The sequence below is a fragment of the Dreissena polymorpha genome, chromosome 12, assembly GCF_020536995.1.
Source record: "Dreissena polymorpha isolate Duluth1 chromosome 12, UMN_Dpol_1.0, whole genome shotgun sequence".
Classification (NCBI taxonomy): domain Eukaryota; kingdom Metazoa; phylum Mollusca; class Bivalvia; order Myida; family Dreissenidae; genus Dreissena; species Dreissena polymorpha.
This window is the reverse complement of record NC_068366.1, coordinates 57,490,373-57,508,443: the sequence shown is the minus strand read 5'-3', so window position 1 is coordinate 57,508,443 and position 18,071 is coordinate 57,490,373. Positions and strand designations below refer to the sequence as shown.

Below are 18,071 nucleotides of genomic sequence, written 5' to 3'. Positions count from 1 at the left end.
AGGTTAAACATGAGATTATTTACTCTTTTTGAAAGATTTCATTAGAACTGGTTCATTTATCACTGAAGTATATGATGTTTTAATTGTGCACATTGTTCAAAACTTTATATAGAATGTTAATATAAGGAATTATTGTTTTACATTACCCCACCCACTTCTGACCATTTCAGAAAGTGATATGTCCTTAATAATGTAAATAATCGTTGCTTACCTTAGACTAGATTGTAAACCGACAGTAATCACGACCGTACTCTGCGTTTTCCGGTTTATCTGACGCTTTTAAGAAGCACAAAACCAATATCTATTATCTGTGGGTTTTTTGTCCGTAAAGCGATCGATGTCTTGAGATATACGCCCCAATCGCACATTCTCGGCCCTTTCCGTCAAACATCGGATAAGTCCGATTATGATAATCTGCGAGGGGTACCGAATGATATACGCCCGTCATTTAACTTCTCACTCTGGATCAGCAGACGATTTATTTCATAAATCAATCTCTGGGTTAATAGTCGCCATCTTTCGAACTACTTTCAAAAGTACAACAACAACAATAACAGTAGAAGACAATTTTAATTGCGAAAAGTTGAAAAATTGAGTACATGTGTCACGGTTGTTGAGTGGAATAGTATTATTTTCAACTGTGTACGAAGCATGTGAACTGGTAGTGGAATAACCGAATTGTTGGTGGAAATGGAATTTAGAAATATATCTAATAATTCATCATTTTTCATGTCATGATCGTGTAGAATTATCATCAGCATCATTTCTGTGGAACATTGCAATATTCAAAATACAAGTGTTTCATAGCTATGGTGCTTTTGACATAGTTCACTAACCATCAAGACTGAAATGATTCATGCACACAGGTAAAGTAAATAATTGGATTTGTGCAGAATGTTTATTTTTTACAAATTATTATTTAATTTAACCAATTTATTTTAGATAGATTGCACTGAAACTCATAGTCTAAAGCTTAGTAAGACACTTAAGCCAGTTTTCTGAGAAGAAACAATACTTGTTCAGAGTATAGCAGGCTCATGCGGACTCTGGTTTATTTATTTGGCCTCGGCCTTTAACCTGGGTCGCTTTGATTTCAGGTGTTTAGCCCCCATATCAACAAGGCTTTCTCGACCCTATATGTACTTATTCATATTGTTTAAAGATTTTGAGAACCCTCGCTCAGTGCCAGTGGGGATAAAACAGGGACCTTCTTATAGCTAGATGAATGCATCAAATATGCCAGCAACACTTTATAATCAATAACTTTATAATTGATGATTCTGTTCTTTTAACTACATTACTAATTTACCAAAACAATGTGATGTAACGTAACATAGATTAATACATAAATTAATTATGTATCCATATATAACATAAACATTATATTATATTTAATTACAGATAGACATTAGGTTGATTTCTTGCATGTAGAAACTGGTTCAAATTGCCGGGTCAGTTTATCAAGAGAAAGTAAACATGACCTATCCCTGCACTCATTGTACAGTTCAATAAGTCAACATGGTGAAAGATCAAAGATAATTTATATCTTAAGTCTGTATGTTTAACGAGGCATTTATTTGATGGAGTGACCAACACTGTTGACATAAGGGATTTAGGGTGATGCTTTGTTTGCATTTAAGACTTTATATTACCATGTTTGATAAGCGTGTAAAAACCTGAATATTAGTCTCTCAGTACAGTACATTAAGATAGTCAGTTAAGGAGACTTGGTTTGGGTTTCGAGGAGAACGGATCGGTAAAGATCCAATCATGTAGCTATCAGACTGTATTTGTATAACCAAAAATATTAAGTATGTTAGACATTAAATTGGACTAAAAACTGATACGTGGTGTTGTTGAATATTTTATCCTACATTATGCAGAGACATGCGTGACACGAGAAAATGGTAGTTAATGCAAATCTCGTCATCTTGGCAAAACGCGCATGACGAGATATCGAATGATATGCTACACACCGGTAATTAAAGAGTAATGAACATTGTTAGTAACTATGTGTCGTCCATGAACTATGAACGATTACGTGACAGTGAAACACATTTTTATGCTCCCAAAGGAGGGCATATAGTGATCGCACTGTCCGTCTGTCTATCCGTCACACTTTGCATTTAGGTTTCGAAAAAATGCTCATAACTTCTATGTCGCTTCAGATGTAACATTCATATTTGGTATGCATGTGTATATGGACAAGGCCTTCCCATACACACACAAATTTTGACCCCTTTGACCTTGAACTTAGGGTCGGCGTTTAGGTTTTGAAAAATGCTCATAACTTCTATCAAAGCGTTTATCGGGGGCGTATGTCATCCTACGGAGACAGCTCTTGTTTTTGCTACTGTCCTCTGCACAAACCATGATATATCTGCATATATGCATCCAACCAAATCAGTAAAACTATTTGTCACTTAATTACAGTAAACCTATTGCATGTTAACTTTTCAACAATATATATATATATATATATATATATATATATATATATATATATATATATATATATATATATATATATATATAATTATATATAACAGATCTTGAAAAAAACACACATCAAACTTCAAATTGTTTTAGTAAATTATAGGCTTTAATTGGTATTGTGACATTGACAACACTCATGCATGCAACTATACGATTATACAACTATGGAACACATTATTCATGAGAAATTCCAATACATCAACATCAGGGCTTTTTTTCCTTCTTTAGGACACGCCGAAAAACGGCCCTTTCCCCTCGGATTTTTTTTCCCCCTCAGCTGGTTAATTTTCCCCCAGACTTCATTTTTTTCCCCTTTAAAAAAAATGTGTTTTTTTAACTTTAAATACATAAGTTAACCTGATCCAGTGTAGAAAAAATAACATATTGCATAATTAAATTATCTGTTGCCTTGAATTTGTTTTAAAAACAGCAAAATATGTTAAATTGATAATTTAAGACTTTCCTTATTTTCCCCAAAATCTGGAATTTAGCGTGATTTTTTCCCCAAAATCCGGAATTTCGCGCAATTTTTTTCCCTCAAAAAAGGCCAGGCTCTTTCCCCTAAATCAGATAAAATCCCCTGAACATAACGTCTCAGATTTAAGGCAGATAATCTAGTGCTTTTTTGCTGCCATTTTTACTATTACACATTTTTTCATTTTATGTTATGTTGCATTGATCTTGTTTCTAAATTAACCAAGCAATCATGTTAAACTTTTGAAGAAAGATGTTGTCTGATAAATATTGAAAATATAATCACTACAACATGAACAAAATTCAGTTGAATACTGTGACCAAGGAAGATTTGCCAAAGAGCAATTCAGATCATGATTTAAATTAAATACAAGTAATATGAAAGTCTGCCTATTGGATCCCAGTTATGACTTATTTGTCAAATCTGCACATTAATTTGCCCTTGGCCATGTAGAATTGGGGACTAAATACCATCAAGTCATGTAAAAAGGAGCAGGGTATAGCACGCTGCTATTGGTCTCTTGAGCTTTCACATGAATTTTACGGGTAATTTTCATACAACAAATGATATTATACAGTGTAATGATAAAGCATTATGAGCACAAATTATATCTCTTACTAGTGGTGCAAAAATCAATTAAGTGTCACATTTCAAAAGAAAATTTATATAAAAAGGTATTATTAATTGTTAAAACGTTATAAAAGGTTATTTCAATTCACTAAAGCATTTAATTACAAGAACAAGTGCATTTTATGTCCATTACAATACATGTAACAGTATTGGCATTGTATTTATCTGCATTTGATGTGCATTTAATACACTTAAAAATGCAGACCAGGCACACTTCTAACAGAAACAAATGTATTTTTTTCTGCATTTTTCCAGCATTAATACTCTTCAAGTGTATTTTTTATCATCCCAAATACACTTTACCAGGAAAAAGGTATGTTAAAATGCATTTTTAGTTTGTTTTAAGTATATTTTCAAATGCATTAAGACACTCTTTTGCAAAAAATGTTGAACAAAAACTTGAAAATATTTAATATACTAAAGTGAAGTAATAATTAAAGTTTTGTATGAGCATCAAAAACAGTGTCAAATTCATACCAGTGCCTATTTAGTAGCAGTAGGCCTTATATGGTCTACTTGTGGTAGAAATAATGCATTTTGTATAATACAACATACATAAATTAAAAAATATAGCTGCCCATACAGTTCAATACAATGTTCAATTAACTACACTATGCAAAGTTGAAATATGACATCAAGCTTGGAATGATCTTTTCAATAATGTATAATATGCTGTTTTAATTTATAAGTGAAATAGACACTTGCATATAAAAACTGATTTTACATCAAAACTAAATGTTTAATTTGATTTTTAGCTCCACTGGCCAAAGGTCCTGTGTCCATCGTGCGTCCGTGCATTAACTTTTCCTTTAAACATCTTCTCCTAAACTACTGGTCCAATTCTGATGAAATTTCTTAGGAATGTTCCTGGGGTGAACCTCTTTCAAATTTGTTCAAATTATGCCCCTGGGGTCAAATTTGACTTTGCCCCGGGGGTCACAAAATTGAAAACTTGCTTATATAAGGCCTATTTTGTGAAAACTTTCAAAATCTCCCGTCCATAACCATTGGGCCAAGGGCTATCAAATTTGGTATGTAGAGACATCTAATAGTCCTCTACCAAATTTGTTCAAATTATGCCCCTGGGGTCAAATTTGACCCTGCCCCAGGGGTCACAAAATTGAACATATGCTTATATAGGGTATATTTTGTGAAAATTTTACAAATCTTCTCGTCCATAACCATTGGCCGAAACTACACCAGTTGTGGACATTAACTACATGCTTAAATGCAAGGTCGCTTTCCGCGGATTCCAGTGAATTACTGTGATTACTTGTAAAAATTGAATAAAATGTATTAGTTACCAAACCAATGTGTTGTCATGGCAATAAGCGGCCATTAAGGCCAAGATAATCGTGTAATCAACACGCACTATATGCCCGCCGAGCTCTTCTCTCGGAACTGCGATAGCACGATACTTCATGCCACAGAGCGCTCTGCAATAGCGCCGCTGAAAGGCGATAATATGATCGTTCCATAAGAACGAAATCAATAGGCTATAAAAGCCGCATTTTATGTACTTAGTCAATTTTTATGCTGACTGGCGTGTAACCTACAAATTTGGTATGTAGTGGCATCTTATAGTCCTCTACCAAGTTTTTTCAAATTATGCCCCTGGGATCAAGTTTGACCCTGCCCCGAGGGTCACAAAATTGAACATATGCTTATATAGTGCCTATTTTGTGAAAACTTCAAAAATCTTCTTGTCCATAACCATCCGGCCTAGGGCTATCAAATTTGGTATATAGTGACATCTAATAGTCCTCTACCAAATTTGTTCAAATTTAATCCCTAGGGTCAAATTTGACCCGGCCCCGGGGGTCACAAAATTGAACATATGCTTATATAATGCCTATTTTGTGAAAACTTTAAAAAAATCTTGTCCATAACCATTAGGCCTAGGGCTACACAATTTGGTATGTAGTGACATTGTATAGTCCTCTACTTAGTTTGTTCAAATTATGCCCCAGGGGTCAAATTTGACCCTGCCCCGGGGGCCACAAAATCAATTATATGCTTATATAGTGCCTATTTTGTGAAAATTTTAAAACTCTTCTTGTCCTTAACCATAAGGCATAGGGCTACCAAATTTGGTATGTAGTGACATGTAATAGTTCTCTACCAAGTTTGTTCAAATTATGCCCCTTGGGTCAAATTTGACCCTGCCCGGGGTCACAAAACTGAACATACGCTTATATGGGGCCTATTTTGTGCAAACTTTTAAAATCTTCTTGTTCTTAATTATAGAGCCTAGGGCTACTAAATTTGGTATGTAGTGACATCTAATAAACCTCTACCAAATTTGTTCAAATAATGCCTCTCTTACGGAGGAATCCGAGATAGCCGATGTATCACGATTGTTAACTTCTTCCTATTCCAGATTAGAAAAGAAAGAAAGAGCCGTGCGGGGCTGTTTTACTGTAGGTGGATGGTCCACGGCCGTCCACAAGCTCAAATGACCATATATGGAGAAAAAGGCGGGACCAAACCAAATAGGCTTGCAATGGGCATGCCCAAGCAAAACCGATTGTAAGCCATGTTGAATTGTTAGCGTGAAAAGAAATATATCCCGGTGTGACCCAAATTCGACGATATAACGGATACATAAAGCAATATTTAGCGAATAATAAAAAAACTTATATAGCTTAAAATAATAATTTTTAACTCGGCTGTAATTCTTTGAAATGATTCCAAGACAATAATCATCCATTTAAATTTAAACCGATAAAAATAGAACATCGTCGAATTTAGGTGTCGTCGAATTTGGGTTACGGTAGGATACTACATTTATTGGATATTTTAATATGATGAATATTCTAGGTAGAGAATATGGATAGTATTACCATTATTAGTATTACGTCAACATTAACTCAACAATTGTATTGTTGACATGAAGAAAAAGCTTGTTGACATGAAGAAAAAGCTATTTCGAGGTTGTTTTGACCATTGATTGCTAAGTAGGTCAAACTCAAAGTTTTAACTTTTATTGATATTTTATTTAGTTAAGGAATCTTCGAGTTATAGTTAAAAAAATCTTTCGCATTCTAATTCTATAGCTAAATCATGTGTTGTTGCTATATTATAAACTTTCGTGCATGAGCCATTTAAATCCGTTCGCATTACTTTTTTAGTTGTTTCCCCAGTAAAATTCTCTTCTTGCTAGCCTTCGCTGAGTTATTCAACAACATCGCTATATTGCTGATTTTTGCTGTTGTTTTTTGGTTAAAGCTGCATGCTTTTGTTGGATAATGTTTAATTTATCATTCAAGTTTTACATATGATTCTGTTTAAACCATATTTAATCGATGTTTTGGTGAATTTCGCGCATGCTTAACTTGCCCGATTTCGGACGTAATTTACTTTCGGATACATGCTCCTCTTGTGTTTTTTTTCGATGTTTTCTTATGTATGCAGATTAAAAAAACAGCTCATGCTTAAATGTGTTATTGAGCAAGTGACTTCTTAATACTGTGGCAGGAATAAAACACTGTTATAAAATTATAAAGGAAGTTTAGTTACATGTATAAACTCACAGTCACAAGTGTGTCTTCGCGAGCATTTTTTAGAATAAAAATACCCAGAAATAGAAATTATTTCATAATAAATTTAATTTAATGAACGAACACAAATAAGGATGAAAACAAACAACCAATAAATTTTAAATATATGCAACATATAGTATAGCTGATTTGAACCTCTATATTTGTTACCTTATTACCTTGTTACGTATTAAATAAATTCTCATGATAAATGTTATTGTTTTTATTTAATTCACACCAATTTCAACTCTTTGTTTCTGCATGTTAGGCATTTGAATGCCCCTTTCTTCATCACAAACCGATTATCTCGTTATGATCGGATACTGTCCAGACAAAGAAAACACGGTGTCATAAAGCTAGCTGGGGACCTATACTTGGGGCTCTGCATAAACCACATGTGGTCATTAAACACAATTTATGATACCTATATGTCATCTCTTATGATACTGAGCAGTCATTTAAGCCAAATTTTTAATGCCGAAATAATTGAATATACAGTTGCTTTATAAAACACGTTGACACCTTAAATAAACATTTAATTAAATTAAATGCAATATTTTTCATTTGATTGTTTGCATCAGTCTTAAAATCGTGTAAGCTTTTGTATTCTGGTGTTTAATTGCCCCTTTGTTTTGCATAATCCGATTATCTCGTTTTGATCAAATATTGTCCAAACTTAACTGACAAGAAGGTGTCATAAACCACACTGGGTGGTCCAGACAGTGTCATTTAACACGATAGATGCCACCATGTCTCCTCTTTCTGGTAGTATTAAGCAGTCATTTGGATGAATAATTAACGCCGATGTACTTAACAGTTGCTTAAATTAGATATGTGACATATGGTCAAATATAAAATCGTGTCCAATTTGAAATTTACACCGTAAAGATACAAGCCCGATTAATTTATTAAAGTATTTAATAATTATAAAATTTACGTAAAAAAAAAAGTAATGTATTTAGCGTGTATCAGTTAATTAAAAAGACGTCATTCCGTATTAAGATTTTATGTTACGACAATAAACGATCGACATCATAAAAAAGAAATTACGTTTGACAGCAACGGGGGTAAATAATGTTTGAAAAACAAATATTTATACAGATGCATGTGTGTTAATTTTATTATTTGTCACTCGTACTCATTACAATGAACACAACTAAGGCTTTCAGTAAGTCATGTACCAGATGTCCCTACGTATTTTACAGCTTCACATTAGCATGATAAATTGACATTGTAGAAATATAATTATAATGTTCGAAGATAAATGAACCCTGAAAAGAACGACACTACTCATTACATCAACATCTACAAGGATACTCCCATTATTACAGAATAAACGAATTTACCCGGTGTCTCAGTGAGAAAGTTAATCATGAATGTCGCCGTACTCGATCGTCGCCCACTTGGTCGGGTCATTTTTCCAACATCCAGCTTGCAATTTGAACGGACATTCATTAAGTCCAATTAGTTTTATTTTCTGATCATATCGGGCTTTCGAAGTGCAATCTAACCCTTCATAATAGTCAAAAGACATTTAAACACCAAATACAGGACATTTAATTACCTATCGACTTCCCAATAGGAATGCAATTGACGAAATATCAGCAGAGGTGCTCAATCAGCGTAGTAAATCGACCGTATCTAGGGCATTGTTTTCACCGTCGCTAAGGGACTGCCCCTTTTGTGACGTCATCGCGATAAGGTCAATTACTGTTACATTTATTTATATTTACTAAAAGTAAATATATGCTCACATATCAGTAAGTATTGTACAGCCCTAAATTATATTTAATACACCCATCTAGGCAGTTAATTCATATATGTGCTGGCTTTAATTTACATTCATGTTATTATCACCCTGCAATAGGCGGAGGGATATTGTTTTGGCCTTGTCCGCCCGTCTTTCCGTCCATCCGGCACTTTTGTGTTGGGAGCCATATCTTGGAAGTGCTTTGGTGGATTTCATTGAAACTTGGTATGAGTATATGTATAGATAAGAGGATGATGCATGCCAAATGGCATTGTACACTATCTGTTAATAACGGAGTTATGGCCCTTCGAACCTAAAAAAATGCTTTTTTACCTGAGTGTCAAATATAACACTTTTGTGTCCAGAAGCTAATTAGCGGGGGATATCAATTCAATGAATTTGCTTGTTATTAATTGAAGGGAAATAAACCTGTTATTTTGTCTGTCTTTATGGTGTTTAAAGTCACATTTAATGGCATCCAACCTACTTTATTTCAAATACAGTAACACCTGGCGCCGTGACCTGGATGCAGATTCTAAGCAGATGGGCCAAAATGGGGGCAGCTAGAGAGACTCGCCTGGAACTGACAAGCCTGGAGGGAGCTGGTTGACTGTTGGCGAGATGGGACAACAGACGAAGAATAAACGAACCTACTTGATTTGATAAACATTTTTGTAAGTCATTCAAGAATCGAGCAAACTTTTTGTTTCCAATAAGCAGTCCTGTATATATCCGAAATAAAATAAAATGTTTCACTCAGGTTCCTTGATACTCATCTTGGTATTTAATGGACCTTATAACAGATTATGGCATGTATTGAAGTTTGTCATTAAATGCGTTATATTTATAAATGTAAACATTAAATCTAAAAAGCTCAATTAAAAAACAAGAACAAATTAAAAGAAAAAGTAATCCTCATCTGGGCTCGAACCACTGACCTCTGGAGTAAAAGTCTAACGCTAAGACGGCCATCCATGCTCATACAATATTTTATACTTTTAGTTTCTATAAGCAAAGCTCGTAGTGTCACAAAAAACGACAACAGAACTCCAAATTATTCAATTGTTTTGCTTTGCAACGATTTATCAATTTCAGGTTGTTAATGTTAAGTATAACTGTTTTCTCACAAATATCATAACTGCAACAAAAATGTGCAAGTCTGAAACAATTTTTATGCCCCCTTTCAAAGAAAAGGGGGCATATAGTTATCAGACTGTCCGTCTGTCGGTCCGTATTTCTGTCACACTTTGCGTTTAGGTTTCGAAAAATGCTCATAACTTCTATTTCCCTTGAGATATAACCTTCATATTTGGTATGCATGTGCATATGGACAAAGCCTTTCCATACGAACACAAATTTTTACCCCTGTGACCTTGACCTTGAACTTAAGGTCCGTGTTTAGGTTTCAAAATCTGCGTTTAGGTTTTGAAAAATGCTCATAACTTCTATGTCCCTTGAGATATAACCTTCATATTTGGTATGCATGTGTATATGGACAAGGCCTTTCCATACGCACGAAAAATTGTTACCCCTGTGACCTTGAACTTGGGGTCCGCGTTTAGGTTTCGAAATCTGCGTTTAGGTTTTGAAAAATGCTCATAACTTCTATGTTTTGAGATATAACCTTCATATTTGGTATGCATGTGTATATGAACAAGGCCTTTCCATACGCACAAAAAATTTTACCCCTGTGACCTTGACCTTGAAGTTAGGGTCCGCGTTTAGGTTTCGAAATCTGCGTTTAGATATTGAAAAATGCTCATAACTTCTATGTCCCTTGAGATATAACCTTCATATTTGGTATGCATGTGTATATGGACAATGCCTTTCCATACGCACACAAATTTTGACCCCTGTGACCTTGAACTTAGGGTCCGCGTTTAGGTTTCGAAATCTGTGTTTAGGTTTCGAAAAAAGCTCATAACTTCTATCAAGCATTTATAGGGGGCATAAGTCATCCTATGGTGACAGCTGCTCTTGTTTTATTTTGTCAATTTACCAAAACATGCAAAGGCCCCTTAAAATACATGAAGTAATGTTTACAGTTGTCCATAACCACATATTGAAAAAGAATGTGCAAGCTCTATCTATTGGCATACAAACAAAGCCAATCTGTTGGATTATTACTCATTGCAAGCAATATGATCTTAGGTATACCTTCTATAATCAGGTGTTTGCACTTTAATCACATTAAAATTTGAAAAACTATAGAAGTACAAAAAGGTCAGAATGATAACAAACAGGTTTGTAATGGACATCATCTTGCAATTGCTATTTATGTGAGTGGGATGGTACACAAATTCTGAATTTGTTATATGTAGGACATTTAGTAACTTAGCAACCCATGCATGTTGCAAGGGTGTTAATTGTCCGGATTATTTGGAAATCCCGATTTGAGCCATTCAGGATTGAATTTTAGATCAGTGTAAATCTGATGATTTGTTTTAAGGGGGTGTGAACAAATATTGTAATTGCTTCATTGGCATGCCGGGCATGTGCGCTTAGTATGGATTTTTCCTGGTCTTTTTAACAAGGTTTTCCAAAGAAAAAAACGGGTTATTCAATTTGGCAAATGCCGGCTGGCGGGCGGACGGAACAAGCTTGTCCGGGCCATAACGTTGTGGTTCTTGGTGAGAATTTAAAATCATTTGGCACATTTGTTCACCATCATTAGACGGTTGTCGCTCAAAAGAATACCGTCAATATATCCAAGGTCAAGGTCACACTTTGAGTTCAAAGGTCAAAAATGGCCATAAAAGAGCTTGTCCGGGCCAAAACTATGTCATTCATTGTGAGACTTAAAAATGATTTGGCATATTTGTTCACCATCGTGGGACGTTGTATCGCACTTTAGAATTACGTCAATATCTCCAAGGTCAAGGTCGCCACAACTAAAAATATATTTATTTTGAAACAAAGGGGGTTAATTATAAACAGTTCAGTTTGAGTTGTCTCCCTCTATCAGACTTTTTTCTACATTGAAAACCTGGTTTTGTGACAATTTTGTCCCTTGTTTTACTATTGTCTGATTGGTTATCCGCTGACACGGACATAAAAGGTAACTGACCTAACCTCTTGGCTACTTTCCAGAAATCTTACATACTACAAAATGTAGCATATGTCCCCCATCATTAAATTTACATTTTCTGCTGTCAAACTAAGTGCATATATTATTTCATTTGCAAAAGACATATCTGGATATATTTTTGGACAGTTGTTTTACTGTATGGTTAGTGGATTAACATTTATTATGCCCCTCTTCGAAGAAGAGGGGGTATATTGCTTTGCACATGTCGGTTGGTCGGTCTGTCGGTCCGTCCACTAGGTGGTGTCCGGATGATAACTCAAGAACGCTTAGGCCTAGGATCATGAAACTTCATAGGAAGATAGATCATGACTCGCAGATGATCCCTATTCATTTAGAGGTCACTAGGTCAAAGCTCTAGGTCATGGTGACCCGAAATAGTAAAATGGTTTCTGGATGATAACTCAAGAACGCATATGCCAAGGATCATGAAACTTCATAGGTAGATTGATCATGACTTGCAGATGACCCCTATTGATTTTGAGGTCACTAGGTCAAGGTCACGGTGACCCGAAATAGTAAAATGGTTTCCGGTTGATAACTCAAAAACGCATACGCCTAGGATCATGAAACTACATAGGTAGATTGATCATGACTCGCAGATGACCCGTATTAATTTTGAGGTAACTATGTCAAAGGTCAAATTCACGGTGACCCGAAATAGTTAAATGGTTTCCGATGATAACTCAAGAACGCTTACGCCTAGGATCATGAAACTTCATGGGTACATTTATCATGACATGCAGATGACCCATATTGATTTTCAGGTCACTAGGTCAAAGGTCAAGGTCACAGTGACAAAAAACGTATTAACATAATGGCTGCCACTACAACGGACAGCCCATATGGGGGGCATGCATGTTTTACAAACAGCCCTTGTTATCGATGTTCTTTATAACATTTATATAAAATGACAATTACACATCGAGTGTTACTGGTGGTCTGGCTTATAATAGTTTGCATTTTACTCACCAGAAATAGCAACTAAGACTATAAAAAGAACAATGAACTATGGCTTTGGGGGGCTCTACCTGTAAGGGACCTACAGGCTCAGACTCCAGACTTTATCATTAGGATTTCAAATTTGGGACATTTGACACCCCTGATGTTGTGCCATGTATCAAAACCGTCTATATATAAACATTAATTTTATTAATTGGATATGTTGAAGATTTGGTGATGCAATCATTGGATTTCATTTTGTGTTTTGTTGACCTACTTTTAATTTTTAGGCTCAGCAGAACTATGGCTGTCAAAACACAATTGTATTAAAATGAATAGTGCTTCAAATTATACAAGAAGTCACTTTCTTTTTGTTTTAGATGTTTTTCAGTTTCGTCGGAAGACATTTCCCACCAACCATCCTGTCTTGAAAGAAATAACTTTTCAACCCGATTATCTGGTAATACTATTTTTTTTACATACAGTTATTAGTGAATTATGAACATTTCATAAGGATCTCAAGGGTCACAACAGGTATATATATATAATATATATATAATCAAGATTTTCCATAGGCAGTTAGAGCACAGCCGGCCCGAATAGCATGGACAAGTTAACAATTTTTTTTTTTAAATATCTAGTGTGTAAAAATTACTTTGCATTGCAGAGAACTTTAAGATCATTTTATTTCTGTAAAAAATGTTCAAAGTTATATCCTGAATGATTTTAGGGCCTTAAATTATATATGGAAACAAGCATATTTAATAATAAAAAAGGCCTGTTGAGTTTTTAATTTGTTCTCTTAAAGATTTACAGAAAGACCCTTTTTAGCTCGACTATTATATATGAAATCTATATAGTGGAGCAATTCTACTCACCCGGCGTTTGCGTTAGCCTTAGCATTGGCGTTAGTGTGAGCATGCAAATGTTTAAAGTTTGCGTACTACCCCAAATATTTTCAATGTCCCTTGGCATATTTCTTTCATATTTTGCATACTTCTTAACAAACATGACCCCAACCTATAAACAAGAGCAGACAACTCTATCAAGCATTTTGTAATAATTATGGCCCCTATTCCACTTAGAAAATGTAGCAAATGTTTAAGTTTGTTTACTACCCCAAATATTTTCAATGTCCCTTGACATATTGCTTTCATATTTTGCATTTTTCTTTACCAACATGACCCCAACCTATAAACAAGAGCAGACAACTCTATCAAGCATTTTGTAATAATTATGGCTCCTTTACAATTTTGAATATTCATATTATTGATAAATCTATGTTAAAGTTGGCGTACCACCTAAAATATTTTCAACGTCCCTTGACATATTGCTTTCATATTTTGCAAACTTATTACCAACATGACCCCAATCTATAAAGAAGAGCAGACAACTGTATCAAGCATTTTGTAAGAATAATGGCCCTTTTTCCATTATTATATGCATATTACTTAAGATTCAACCCAATAATATCTTTGACAAGTTTTAAAATGACGCCGGTTGGTTGAAAAACATGGCATTTATGAGGTGGGGCATTTTCCTTATATGGCTATAGTAAACCTTGTTATCACTCTAGAGGCCACATTTATTGTCAGATTTTCATGAAACTTGGTCAGAACATTTTTCCAATGATATCTTGGATGAGTTTGAAAATGGTTTTGGTTGCTTTAAAAACATGGCCACCAGGGGGCGGGGCATTTTTCCTTATATGGTTATTTATATATGGTCCATATATGGTTATATATGGCTTTAGTAAAACCGTGTGAACACTCTAGAGGCCGCATTGTCCAATCTTCGTGAAATTTGGTCAGAAGATTGGTCTCAATGATATCTTGGATGAGTTTGAAAATGGTTATGTTTGCTTGAAAAACATGGCTGCCAAGGGGCGGGGCATTTTTCCTAATATGGCTATAAATGGCTATAGTAAAATCTTGTTAACACCCTAGAGGCCACATTTATTGTCGGATCTTAATGAAACATGGTCAGAAGATTCATCCCAATAATATCTTGGACGAGTTTAAAAATGATGCTGATTGGTTGAAAAACATGGCTGCCAGGGGGCAGAGCATTTTTCCTTCTATGGCTATAGTAAAACCTTGTTAACATTCTAGAGGCCACATTTATTGTCTGATCTTTATGAAACTTGGTCAGAAGATTTGTCCCAATGATGTCTTGAATGAGTTCGAAAATGGGTATGGTTGCTATAAAAACATGGCCACCAGGGGGCGGGGCATTTTTCCTTATAGGGCTTTAGTAAAACCTTGTTAACACTTTAGAGGCCACATTTATTGTCAAGCTTCATGAAATTTGGTCAGAAGATTGGTCTCAATGATATCTTAAAAGAGTTTGAAAATGGGTACATTTGCTTGGAAAACACGACTTCCAGGGGGCGGGGCATTTTTTTCATTATATGGCTATAGTAAAGTCTTGTTAACACTTTAGAGGCCACTTTTATTTCCGATGTTCATGAAAAATGGTCAGAAGATTCATCCCAATAATATCTTGGACGAGTTCAAACATGATGCTGATTGGTTGAAAAACATGGCTGCCAGTGGGCTCTGCATTTTTTCTTTTATGGCTATATAGTAAAACCTTGTTAACACTCTAGAGGCCACATTTATTGTCTGATCATCATGAAACTTTGTCCGAAGATTTGTCCCAATGATATCTTGGATGAGGTCAAAAATGGTACAAATACGTACAGACTTTAATGATAAACACTAGTCTGGCCAATGTCGTCTTACAAGCTGGTATATACACTCACTGCTAGAGCAGAATCATTTGTCATCTGTTGCAGACAGGCAGTGGTGATCGTTCTAAGCAAATTGAGTTGCGGTTCTTTCCGTAGCTAAAGCTTCTAAGCACACACTGATTTGCAAAATATGCTCTGTAAATTCTAAAATGCGACCAACTAAAAACAAACCCTTTGCCAACTTCTAGGTCAAAGGTTAAGTTTGAACATCATGATTCCTTTTAAATGGCAAATGATATTCGCGTACGATCTTACAACTGTAACTCCCTATTCCCAACTCGGCATTTTCATCAAAGGGCATGAAGGGTGTCCAAGGTTGACAGGTTGGAATCTTTGAATGGCAGGGTGCTGGGCCCTTCCATTCATGCCAAGCTGGAGCACTGGTTTTGATGGTGTTTCACTTGTAACACACCAAGCAGTATGACCCATTATATTTATCAACATGGCTAAAATGAGGCCAAAATAATTGTTAAATGCCCTTTGTTTATTTCCAAAGACATGGATGGATCATCTTTGTCTCTGAATATATTATAAATACTCGTGTTGTTGATTTTGTCCTGTTTGCTTATTGCAGGAAAACTGTTAACGCATTATGTTGTGAAGACTCTGTAATCAGACAGCTAGCAGTATTATGATTATCAAATATTAAAATTTGACTTAACAATATAGCGCTTCAAATTATATAAGACTTTATTTTTGTTTCAGATATTTTCCAGTTTCCCCTCACAACAATTTGCATCAAACCTCTTGTCTGGTAAGAAATTTCCATTAAAACCAACTGCTGGGAATACTATCTTTTTGGTAATGGGGGCTATATAGGAACCACTTTGTCGGTCCGTCAGTCTGTCCCGAAATTTTATCAGATCTTCACCCAAACTTGGTCACAAATTGTATCTAGATGATGTATAGGTCAAGTTTGAATATGGATCATGCCCGGTCAGAAACTAGATCATGGGGTCACTTATTGTGTTTTAAACCTGAAGTTTGTCTGGGCCATAACTTTGTCATTTATTTCATACAGTATTTTAAATGATGGAACAGTTCATAATGATTTCAAGACATCTTCTGATCCCTGGAAGATAAACTAGGGATTGATCTGTCTGTATATAACAGTTCAGAGACTTCTAATCTAGCGTGAGAAGATGTAATGATAATGTTAAATGGAAATTACATATAACCATACATGACCGGGACTTTTGCCGATTTTCCGGGACATGTATAAAATGTAGCGATATTTATAGACATATGCATTTTTGGTACGTTTTGTTTTGTTTCGCATCGTTAATTGCAAAAGTTCGAAAGCCTATCCGAAATATACTTGATCTATTAACGTCAAATTAAACATTACTAGTTCCTTTACTAGATACAGGCCATGTGTTTTCAGTGTAATCCTTCTAAACATAGATGGTGACGTCACTGCGTTATTGTTATTAAGACCGGTGTGTAACGCGTAGTTAATGATACACCTTTATTCATTTATAACATTTATATAATAAAAAATACAACAATACAGTACCGTTAGATTGTCAACTCAAATCAATTCACAATACATACAACCAATCACATAAAACAAATACAACAAAACAGTACCGGTAGATCGTCAACTTAAAATCCGTACAGTCACACATTAGTTACACTCTTGTTTCGATGTAGATATAAGTCAATTAACAACCAAAACAATGCCGCCTTTTCGGTTTGACAGCGAACGTGAGACAATCAATATGATAACAGGACCCCTGTTAATTGATCGATTTTGACACGTAGCGTAGTCTGCCTATTCGGGTAGGCATTGTCATGGAGACGCTGCATATATACACAGATTCGAGGTGCAGTTAAGCCTAAGATAAGGTACATGTATATATGGATTTTGTAAAATTGGGGACATTTGACAGATTTCCGGGACAGCGGGACAAGTTCTTCATTTCCGGGACTGTCCCGGAAAATCCGGGACGTATGGCATGTATGATATAACAGTTCATACAGTTTAAGAAATACAATACATTTTATACAATGTCGTTTTATGCCCCCGAACCAGCGATTTTGAGGGCATATTAAAATCGCTCCGTCCTTTAGTTTGTTAGTCCATCCGTCCGTCTGTAAGTTAGTAAGTCCGTCTGTCAGTCCGTCCGGATTATTTTCCGTTCAATAAGTCAAGCAATTGTCATCAGATCTTCACCAAACTTCATGAAAATGTGTAAGGCAATAACATCTAGGTCAAGTTAGATAATGGGCCAAATAGACCCAGACACCCCTGAGTTATGGCCCTTGAATCATAGTAAAATAGGGTTTTTAGCTCGACTATTATATATGAAATATATATAGTGGAGCTTTCCTACTCTCCCCGGGGTTCCAGTGTCCGTGAGCGTTGGAATGAACTATAGTGGGGGACATATTGTTTTCGC

The 18,071-nt window shown here is 35.3% G+C and overlaps 1 long non-coding RNA gene across 1 annotated transcript in view; it reads left to right on the top strand.

Moving 5' to 3' along the window:
* Nucleotides 1-7,026: 7,026 nt before the first annotated feature.
* Nucleotides 7,027-18,071, top strand: part of LOC127853267 (uncharacterized) — a 25,443-nt gene continuing 14,398 nt past the window's right edge. The window contains exons 1-4 of the long non-coding RNA XR_008036543.1: nt 7,027-7,146; nt 9,394-9,564; nt 13,298-13,377; nt 16,375-16,423. This is a non-coding gene — a long non-coding RNA (uncharacterized LOC127853267). The remainder of the gene's footprint in view (nt 7,147-9,393; nt 9,565-13,297; nt 13,378-16,374; nt 16,424-18,071) is intronic.